The sequence below is a fragment of the Silurus aristotelis genome (assembly GCF_946808225.1).
Source record: "Silurus aristotelis genome assembly, chromosome: 10".
NCBI classification, from domain to species: Eukaryota; Metazoa; Chordata; class Actinopteri; order Siluriformes; family Siluridae; genus Silurus; species Silurus aristotelis.
Window position 1 is genome coordinate 11,052,043 of NC_139583.1, and position 11,752 is coordinate 11,063,794.

General features: G+C 34.8%; 1 long non-coding RNA gene across 2 annotated transcripts; it reads left to right on the forward strand.

Annotated features, from left to right (window-relative positions):
• The first annotated feature begins 3,645 nt into the window (after nucleotides 1-3,645).
• LOC310731920 lies at nucleotides 3,646-8,561 on the forward strand. Of its 2 annotated transcripts, XR_014535315.1 has the most exons (7): nucleotides 3,646-4,026; nucleotides 4,370-4,455; nucleotides 4,541-4,590; nucleotides 5,109-5,710; nucleotides 5,750-6,387; nucleotides 6,605-7,343; nucleotides 7,534-8,561. It is a non-coding gene; the product is annotated as an uncharacterized lncRNA (long non-coding RNA). The 2 variants fall into 2 exon arrangements; XR_014535314.1 differs by having other exon boundaries at nucleotides 5,109-6,387.
• The last annotated feature ends 3,191 nt before the right edge of the window (nucleotides 8,562-11,752 follow it).

An 11,752-nucleotide genomic window follows, 5' to 3' on the forward strand; every position in this document is an offset into this window, starting at 1 on the left:
TTTAAACAAATGACTATCACTGAATATCATATATCGTAATGCCCTACCTTATGGAATGTAAAAGACACAAGGATATTTTATTATATAATTGAAAGATCTGATACTCATCTTAAAGTAACAACCATTAGAGATAATTACACACTAAATAATAAAGAAGACATCTAAAGAAGTCTCAACATTCATTTGTATGCTGAGGTCCAACCCCAGTCTCAACCTCAGTATGCCCCTTAGAATGCATAAACCAAACCAGTTACACACTGTAGACACATCTTGTGTATATTATCATTTAGTTTGTAATCAGTGCTCAGTTTACCAATAATATCTGACAAGCGATGGCTTAATAGTGGATCTTGTTGTACTTGGTGTGGATGTTGTATTGTATGCAAGAGATTAAGAAATACAGAGCAAAAATCTGAGACTTTATATAGGCTTTCTTCAGGCCTTGAATCATGTTTATTTGTAGCCTCTTTTTTTAATGAATTCGATATACAAGATTACATTAATTAAGAGGAAAAACATAAAATTTTTTCACCTTTAGTGTATATTTACTTCTTTGTGTTTCCTGATTATTCTCTTGAAAGAAATACAAACATTTCCAGTCGCACAGAAGACATGCACACCTGTTCTTGTCTCCTCTCCCCGGCCCAGCTTTTTCTTATCACAGTGCATATGTATGCCTGCTTTTGCCTTGAAAAACAACAGATCACCTTGGACAGCTGCGCTGCCTCCCCCGTTTCTGTGGCAGGGCTGTTGATTGACAGTTGGTCTGACAATTCCATTCAGCCACCACCTGCTTGCTGTCAATCAAGCGTGCCATCCTGGGGCTATTGACAGAGCTGTCAGCTTCTGTGAGACGTGTCTGTCAAAGCCCCTCTACACAGTTGCAGATTGGGTACCTTCTTCTTTTCTCTTTGATTTTCCAGTTCCTTAGTTCCCTTCCCCTTATTCCCATTTGATATATGAGGTGATAGACAGCTTCTGACTTCATATGTTACCTTTATTCTTCATTTTGTTTGCAAGTTAACCTGGAAAGTGGCCTGGCATTTGTGTTGTTCATGTATATTATATATTTAAGGATATTGCATTTTTGTCCATATCCCTCATTTCTATATCTTACCATTTGCAATTCTCTGAAAAGACTAAATCACTTTGTGGCTAAAATCGATTGAAATTACTGAATGAATTTCATGTGGATTAAATTATTCCCAAAGGTTTGAATAGTGCAAGAAATATTACTCATGACCTAATTTGACTTGCCATTCTTAAATTATGGTATTTAAGGCATTTGCCGCTCTGGAAATCTACCATCTGTGTGCAAATGGCCTGTGGGAAGCAGATCTCATTCGCTCTGTGTTTGCCATCAGAGGGAGGAAATACATCACTGATGGCAACAGAGAGAAGAGTTCAGCGTTCAAATGACTAAGGTCCTTCGCTATCTTCATGGTCTGCTATAGATAGACTGAAGGTCAGGGAGCTCAGTGTATGGATAGTATGCTGAGATGATTGGACAATAACCTGGGTAACTCACATATACTTCATGGTGTTTTTCCCAAAACAGGCTTTGATGCATCCAGTCATGATGCTCCCATGCTGCAGATGTAGCACATTAAGAGGACAGTGTCCTAAGTGTCTAAGGTGGTAAAGTAGCTGATGGGACTTCTTCACCAGAGTATTGATGTGATGGGTTTGTGACAGTTCCTTTGTGATGTGAAATAGTGATAGAGGTAGCTCCTCTCCTGCCACATGCAAAAGTCTACTATCAACTCTTTTCTATCAATAAATTATATATCTAACAAATAAGACAAAATGTTTTTTTATTTTTTTAAGTAGCTGCTTATAGTTTTTAAGGACACCACTAAAGAGATAGAATATGAACTTTACATTAAATTAGCTATAACATCTCTGTCTTCTGATGAGATTGTTATACATCTTAGATTATGTATAACATCTGCCAAACAGGTCACTGTGATCTAACTTTACAGAAAATGATTATAAAGTACTTAGATCAGTGAAGGAAAACTGTAATGCTTAAGCATAGAGTGATCTTCTATATAATTTTGCATTTCTAATCGTTCCAGCCGTTTAGGGATAAAGCACATATGTGTAATGTTCAGGTGTCTACAAACCATGGCACATAAATGTTACAAATGTGAATTAGAGAAAGGTACTGTGCTTTAGGTACAGAATGACCAGTACATTTTAGTTGATTAAACATTGTACAAAATAGAGTTTTCAAGAATGTGTGTTTTGCTCAGTTTTCCTCTATTCCCTCCAGTGTCATTATTTTTTCTCTCACTAAGAGTGAAAATGTCAACTACAATGAACCAACATTCATAAAGTTTTCCTATTTGAAAGTGCTGATGAGACTCTTACAGCCTTTAGATGTGACTCCTTTACTAAGCAGCTCAGCACAGTGAGCTCAAGAAAGGCATCTGGGCACAGGGGAGCAGGGGAGAAAAGCAGTTAGGTTTGCACATCAAATACATAAACTCAAATCTTTAAGATTTTGTGTTGTATAATTGTACTGTTTTTCCAAGCTTTCCTGAGCCTTGAACAACTTTGTCTTCCTGATTTGAAGTCTTTTTAAGAAAAGAATCAGTCATAGGCCAGCCGACCACATCCTGTATAGAAAGCAGGCACATCTTTTTCTCATCAGCTACACTAAATGCATAAAATGACACAATAAAGTAAAATTAGCACATGACTTATGGCTGGCTGCTTCCAGAATCATCATATTCTTCCTCATACAGGCCCTGAACATGAGTCAGGACAGAGTGGAATTGTATATTAACAGCAGAACTTCAGAAAAACCAAATGAATAAAGAAAGGTTGACTCACCGAAACTCCTTATGGATGGCAGGCAGCTCAATAATAAAACCTGTGACTTCATTTTCTGCAAATCACCAGCGAAAAAACTAACAAAAAATTTGTTTTCTTGTTTTCTTATGTGAAGATGAGTGTACCACATAAAAGGGACTTTTCTGCAGTAAGAAAAGAGCATTAGCTCATTCAATACCACACAGTACATTTATCCAGTCTCTCACTGAAATAGATAGAAATAATTCAGTGTTTGGAGTGTAGAAGCTCTTCTCTTGCTCCTGAAGGAATGTGTCCACCTAGTCGTCCACATCCACATGCAGATAGGAGCAGCTTACCTGTTAAAAGGTTTGTTTTAAATGAAACACAAACATAGAGAGTGCACAAACTCTGAAATTTATAATGTAATGAATAATGTATTGAATTTATCACTGGGCACATGGACAATCGTCTCTGTGTGCTCGAAGGAAACCTGTTCTGTCACTGTCCCTGCAAAGACTCGCTTATGAGGGAAAAAGATCAATTTTGTCAGTTAGTAAAGCTTTGTGGTGGCAAAACATTTAAGCTCTTACCTGTATGCCGGTAAGGGTGCTCTTGAATCTTGCATAGTTAGTAATTTCCTGCAAATAACAGTGACAACAGCACATCACTCAAATGCTCATCTATTCATAATAAATGTTTTATTCAACTTTAGTATGTTGGAGTTGACAGATTGTATCAGTGAATTAGCAAATAAAATGGTTTTAAATTGCTGTATGAAGTATTTCAACTGTATTTTTCTGACACATACCTGGGCAACCTTAGCCTCCTCTAAAACAACATCAGAACTGCAATAAATTTTACATATTTAACATTTATTAATGTCCTTGCAGAGGGCTATGGAAACTAGCTTGGAGATAATCAAATACAAGTCAATTGACAGAACTGACACTGATGCTGGAAAGAGAACTTGCCATAAAAATCCTATAATGACGTGATAACTGTAACTAACTTATGTGTAACTCTCATATATTAATACAAACTGAAAAAAAATGTAATGGGTAAATAATAAATCCACTTGTGTTCTAAGTGTAACCCGCTTCATTTCTGGCTTTGTGACAGCACCCAGTCCTGGATTGTTTTCCAGCACAACCTGAGTTGTTAAACCCCCCTAATCTAAAAGCCTACTCTTTAATAACATCTGGATTGCTTTATTCCAAATCCATATTGGTGGTTGACACAGTTTACCAAATTATGCAAATTGTGCTGCTGTCCAAATACTTATGGAACCGACTGTTTCTTGTGTTATCTGGATTAGTTTTTTTTTTGCTGTATTACATATTTAAATATATACAAATGTGATGGGGTGAATATTGATCAATTATGCAGTGCTTAGAATTTTTCTAATTATTCTGAAGACATCTACATATTTAATTTCATTTAATTTAGGTAGAGAATCACTTTAAAAAGATCAGAAAAAACATATTGATGTGCATAAATCTGATTTTGGGATACAGAAAAAAATAGGTGAATGTGAAGTCATATGTGAGTGTTTGTTTGTGTGGATTGTTAGAGTTGCGACAATCGGTTGGGCATGTCTCATCCAAAGGAAGATCCTACACACATCACATTGACACTGACCTTCAGTCAGAAACAAAGGTAAATCAGTGTCTCTATATCAGTGGGAGTCTGGGTAAATGTACTATGTGGTGTTAAATGATCGAATGCTGTTTTCTTGCTGCAGGAATGTGATGAGGAACTTTCTTTAAAGGAGATGGAGTTTCCCTTTATGAGGTATATTCATCTTCACATTACAATTCTTTAAGTCTTATGTAAAGAAACCATGCCATCCACAAAGCATGTTGCGATACAGCAAAAATAGGTGCATGTAAAGGCATATGTGCTTGTAAATAAGTTAAAATAATGCATTCCAGTACACTTTGTGCAGTTTTACAATAATTATTTTGAATATCTTAGAGAATAGAGAATTCAGCAAAGTTCTTGTAAAGACTTTATAAGTAACCCTAACCTGATGCATAATATGTGATATGATATGATATGATATGATATGATATGATATGATATGATATGATATGATATGATATGATATGATATGATATGATATTCAGAATATATTATTTATTATGCCACATTTGATCATTAAACACTCATCAATTTCTATTCAAGTCCTTATTACATTACATACCCACTTTTAAACTGTTTCTAATCAGTCTGAATGTAATGGAACAAATACATTTCTGTTATTACATCAGTATATATTGATTTGCTTAAATGTGTGAAATTTGTTACAGGGTCCGTTATTATGGAGAGGGCTGCCATCGTCTAGGTAGGTGTCAGAAAAATAGTACAGCCGATTTTGATGTTTACAGTGCAGCAAGAAATATCCAGTTTCTATATATGGACCCTTACAGCTCACATTTTAAGGTATTTTAGTGAAGTCAGGGTTCAGTGCCAGAACAGACATACAACTGTACCCTCCTGTATGCATGCTGTATTCTGTGGTGTTGTGTTTCTGTTGCTATATGATGGGGATTCACAAGTACTTCATGTGATTAGTGGGAGGGCCATAAATCCAGCTGTGGTATTTTACCTCCTCTAAGACCTGCTGCTTTAATCAACACATAATTGCAATCTTCATTACTTTTATAAAATAATGATTATGGATAAACAAGCATTTGGGTGATCGTTATTTGCAGGAAAGAAAATAGTTTCTAAGCTAATCACATTGACATAGACCTTCAGTCAGAAACAGAGGCAATTCTGTATTTCAGACTTAATTTCTATTTATAATCATTGGGAGTTTGTTTACATTTATTATGGAAATATGAGGTACTTTAATATGTTTTTTAATGAAATACTTTCATCTTTACATTTTAAGTCTTTATGTCTGCCTGCAATCCGCAGGGCGTTCTCTCTGAGTAAACATTTCTAGTATTTCTGAAGACCTGCTGCTAGTTACTACAATAGAAGATTACCCCATGTTCAAAGACTGTTGGTAAGGGTCCACATTGAGTTCTTCCAGTATGAGGAAGGCAGCAATCTGCAACCTGGCAGCAATCATCAACCAGGTGGGTGCAAATTTCACCTGCTTCTGTCTTGAACACATTTAGTACTACCTGAGGGGACAAAGCAGTTATAAAGAATCTTTTTTGTTGGCATAATTTGTTAACCTAGCCTATAATTTGCTGATTCGCTTCCTGTTGTTCGAGGCTCAGGTAAGTTTGGAAATATTTGTGTAAAACTGCACATCAGTAAATGTAATAGATTTGAGTTTGAGTCTTTAATGTGTGAAACTGATTACATTTCTAACATTTCTCACTGTGCTGAGGTACTTCGTAAAAGAGACGCATCCAAATGTTTTAAGAGTCTCAAAAGCACTTTCAAATGGGAAAACATTACGAATGTTGATTAATTTTAGTTGACATTTTCTCTTCTTGATTAGGTCGAAAATAATATATATTTATTTATATTTATTTCCACAGGAAGCATTGCCGGAGCTCCTGTTCAAACTGATTAACTCCTGAGACATCTGGGAGCTCAAAGCAAGGCAGTTCTTTTTAAATGCTTAATGTAAGTAAGGAGCTTTTCTGTTATAATGATATACATTATAATGGATCAGCTTTAACACACATACATGTGCACATCCACCAGAGTTGTCTTAAAGAGGAATTAGGACATTTATTAAATGCATATTTTCTGCTATAGTTCAGTAAATAAAATAAATGGACTGGTCATATCTTAAGCACAACATCCCCTTTATTTTCCTTTCTTTATACATGCTACTCAGGCTCTCCACATATACGCAAGCACCAATATCAGTGGTTTATAAAGTGATCTTGCTTATCATCTGTTTCTGAAGAGCTGCATGTGACAACGATGGAGATAAGGCCTGTTAGTGCCCTCTGATGCTTCCACAGCAACTTCTTCTTTTTTGGCTGCTCCCATTAGGGGTCGCCACAGCGGATCATCCGTCTCGATACCCCCCTGTCCTCTACATCTGTCTCTTTCGAACCAACTACCTGCATGTCTTCCCTCACCACATCCATGAACCTCCTCCTTGGTCCATCCTCAGCATTCTTCTACCGATATAACTCATGTCCCTCCTCTGCACATGTCCAAACCATCTTAATCTCGCCTCCCTCACCTCGTCTCCAAAACACCCTACATGTGCTGTCCCTCTAAAAAACTCATTTCTAATTCTGTCCATCCTCGTCACTCCCAACAAAAACCTCAACATCTTCAGCTCTGCTACCTCCAGCTCCACCTCTTGTCTTTTACTCAATGCCACTTTCTCTAAACCATACCACAAAATGTGACCTCCAGAAATAACATCAAACCAGAGAATCTTTAACTTTATTTAATATATTTATTTTACTCAACATTTTTTATTTTAACATTCAATTATATATTTAAGCATCTTAAGTTACTATTACTATTAAGTTCAATCTTTTAGGTACAAGTTACATTCATAGTATACAATGTATCCTTTTTACTTTAAGTTTCCAAACATTTAAGATTACTATAGAGTTAATTATTTATTAAACATTAAACATTTGATTATACATTCAATATCCTATTAAATACAATCATTTATTGCCTTTGTAGTATTTATATTACAAAATATATTTGATATATTATTTGCTGCATCATTTAAATTAATGATTCAAATAACATTTTTGATATTTGATATTTCTTTGTGTTGCTTTTAATTCATAGTTCTTAATGATAATGAATTCTGTTCATGTGCACATCTGAAAGAAATCAGTGACTTTGTACCTCCTAGAAAAGTCTATTTGCTTTCATGATTGAAATGACTTTCATTACATTTAAATAAGTTAAATAAGAAATTAAAAATTTAGAAATTTTATGTAACAAAATATATATCATATATTATATTAAACAAGGATTGACTAAATAGTCAAAGTATGTACTATAAAATTTCCAATCTATGATTTATTAATGCTTACATCATTTTTAGATTAATATATGTCCAGTGTTTGTGGATAACTGACTATACATGACTAGTTTGTGGATACATAGCATCAACAGGTCACATCACAAAGAACTGGTCATACTCCTGTCACATCAGCACCCTGGTGAAGAAGTCCTGCCAGCTTCTTTACCACCTTAGACACTTAAGGGTCTTTAAAAGATGTTACAGAATCCTGAATGGAAATGAGTTCTTGAGATTATGGTGCAATCAGTTGATCTTATCATTGCCACTGAGCTCCCTGACCTACAGTCTACCTAGAGTAAATGGTGCTGAACCCAGGGCAATGATTATAGTGAACAATGGATTATTTTATTTTTGTTGTGGTCAGAGATACTTCATATCCCTGAAGACATACACAGGGAGAATGAGAAGAGTTACTTCCCACAGGCAATTTGCATCCACAATACAGTATGTTTAAAATGTGATAGTCATTGTGAGACACACTGAAACTTTCTTCATGTGTGTTTGTTTCTGCCAAATTCAGCCATTCCATAGTGTAAATTATCCTTCATGTATCCCAATACCCTGATCATGTATCATAACATCAGTTTAATTTGAGAATATTTATGTGAAAACCACACTACCTGATAAAAAGCATCTGCAAAGCACATCATTTTCAGTCATTACTTTTCAGAAGTTCACTTAGCACTTTTTTGGCTTAAATAGTAGAAAGATTTGTCTATCTTCTACAGCTTTTGTAAAATAATTTCTTTGTTTTCCAAAGTAAAAATAAAAAAAATATGACAGAACCAATTCATTTTACCTGGTTTTGAAATGGAGATACAGTAGTTGCTTAACAAAGCAAAATTGCTATATAGAAAACAGATGTTTGGCATGTTGGTTATTTTAGTGATAGGAGGCATAAATTCCAAAACAGAACTTTTTATCTAATTGGTGTGTGTGTGTGTATGTGTGTGTGTGTGTGTGTGTGTGTGTGTGTGTGTGTGTGTGTGTGTGTGTGTGTGTGTGTGTGTGTGTGTGTGTGTGTATGTGTGTGTGTGTGTGTGTGTGTGTGTGTGTGTGTGTGTGTGTGTATGTGTGTGTGTGTGTGTGTGTGTGTGTGTGTGTGTGTGTGTGTGTGTGTGTGTGTGTGCATGTTGTGATTATAGTAAACAATAAAGACTAGTTTAAAAGGAAAACCCCCAAAAATTTTATTACGACAAATACACATTGAACTTTTATTCAAAATATATTTTCTTATAAGAGCATTGCATAAATACTGTATAAAAAATTGCAATGGGTGTTAAGTTGGGGTAAAATGTGCTCACTATTAACCCATAATATATGATTTACATTATCTTCATCCTCATCAAATGAATCAGTGATGCCTTGTGCTCTGTAGATGGGAGCAGAGTCATCTTGGAAGAGAATACTTCACCTTCAGCGTAGATGCGTTTTATCAAAAGATAAAGATGATTTGTCAGAAGAACCTTGTATTGAATTACACTAAGCCTTATTTTTGAATAGGAATGAATCAGCAAAATGTCACAAAATGTCCACAGTTCACATAATATAACAGAGCCACCAGTCAACCACCTGTCATATACTTGATATAAAGCTCTGTGTAGGGTAGCAGAGGTGGGAAGTAACGAGGTACAAATACTTCGTAACTTGTACTTAAGTAGATTTTTCTGGTATCAGTACTTCACTATAATTTTTTTACTTTTATTCACAGTATTTTTACATAAATATTTGTCCTTTCTACTTTTCAAACTTTTTTTTTTTATCTCACTGCATATGCCGTTTTCAACCTCATCAACCACATTTCCTGGCTCTCACACACCACAGGCGTAGGCTAGTTTACAAAGCAAACAATGAGAAGTCAGAAGGCAACAAGAAGTCTGGGGCTAATGTGGATGAGACAGAGGGAGTCAGTGATGTAAACATTACTGAGAACAAAAACATTCCTGATCACCTGATCACCTGATCATCATCATCTTTACTCTACTTGTGTTCTATATGGTGGATAATCAGCCTGGATACCAAAATAAGAAATTCTTTTGTATTGATATATTAAATAGGGCTGTAAAAATTAACACCTTAATAAAGTGTAACGGAAATGAATTTTAAGTGCGCATTTCTGTTTGACCATTTTTTTTTTAGAAATATAAATAAATAAATATAGAAGAGGTAAAATTAAAACCTTGAACGCAACATGTTTATTCAAGACCTCCTTTCTTTACTCAGATATAAACAAAATAAATAAACTTCACCGAAAAGCATTCGTTTTACAAGTGCACCAACTTGGTGCCACCAAGTCTCAAACCAGCACCAAAATCTGCATGATGCACACAATGAACCCTCTGTGGTCGGCAAATGCCCCAGTGCGTTTTGTGGCAATTTTTCTTTATAAAGCAGGAACAAACTTAAATTACTGTCTTTTTTGATCATACAGATAAGAGCAATACATCATTTGAATTCGTAAAGGGTCTACTTTTATTGGTATACACTCATAATAACAACAAAATGCTGTGCTTTTGTAAAATAAAGAAAACAGATAGGAAGGGCTCCCTGCTGTCTCTGTCATCTCTCTTCACATACATAAATAAAACAGTCTGAATCTCAGGGAATACTTGCCTTACAAGCATAATAATAATAATACTTTTAAATAAGCATATTCACATTTAAAACAAATATTCTCTAAATATGTAATCTATGTAAAAGTTAGAAGAGGTACGGTTTTTCCGGTATCACCTCATTAACCGTCCGTGTGGAAACAGCAAAGGTTCCATTTGGTGTCCATATGATTTACGTAATTTAAAACACCATAATTACTTTTAAACATTTAAAATAATATTTTGTCTTCATGCTTTATGTTGATTAGCGTTTCACTAATACAAAACATTATGACGTGAGGTCCAGTTACCAGCGTGACACTAAAACAGGAAAACAGGTAGTAATAAAAAAAAAAAAGTAGTAATGGCTACTTTTTATTTAAGTACATATCAGAGCCCAATCCTCTTTACTTTAACTTGAGTAAAAAAAGTATAGTCAGTACTTCCACTTTTACAGGAGTATTTTAAAGCATTATTATCTTTACTTTTACTTAAGTGAAGGATGTGTGTACTTTTGCTATTTCCGGGCAGCAGTGATGGAGGCACTGGGCAGAATTCAGATAATTACTAAGTGCATTGAAAACACATCATCACAGATAAAAAAAGAAGTATGGCTGTTATATATAGAAGGATATAAATAATGCAATCCTATCCAGGGTGTATTACTGTTTCATATCCAATGTTTCTGAGATAGGCTCTGGATCCACTGCCATCCTTACAGGAATAAAGAGGTTACTAAAGATGTATAAATGAATTTTAAAAACTATGGCTATAGAAATTAGATTGTATGATGTCTAGGAATGTGTTTTGGATTTGACAATAAAATTTTTTTATTTCTTTCATAGAAAGAATTTTATTTTATATTTATTAAATGTATTCAATATGATGAGTCTCTAAATGTGGACAAACATTAGCCCATGAAACATTTTTAATACCCTTTAAGAGGACTAGTATTATTTCCATTTATTATTTCCTAGCAGTTACCTATTCAGGGGGCAGTTTCAGGACACCCTGAATGCAATGGCAGTCCATCGCAGAGTAAAATTTAAACACATGAACTTTTTCACACCTTGGAGCCATTTTACAGCTGGCAGTTATTAGGAAATGGGAGGAATTTGGGAGACCCGTAAGAACATTGACATCTCAACACAGAAAAGAGTTCGAAGATAGAATCCTAGATGAAACTTTTTCTCCAAATGTTTACTTGTCATTTAGACATGACATCTTGGTTCAGTCTGTGAATAGGTTATTTTCTAGTAGTTAAATTTTAGGGCAAAATATGAAAACATTGTCTTAATTTGCATAACATTTCAGACAATGTCCACTAAATGTAATCAAATGAGTTGAATGAAAACCATTTGAAAGCTACTTTGATTGCTCATTCTGG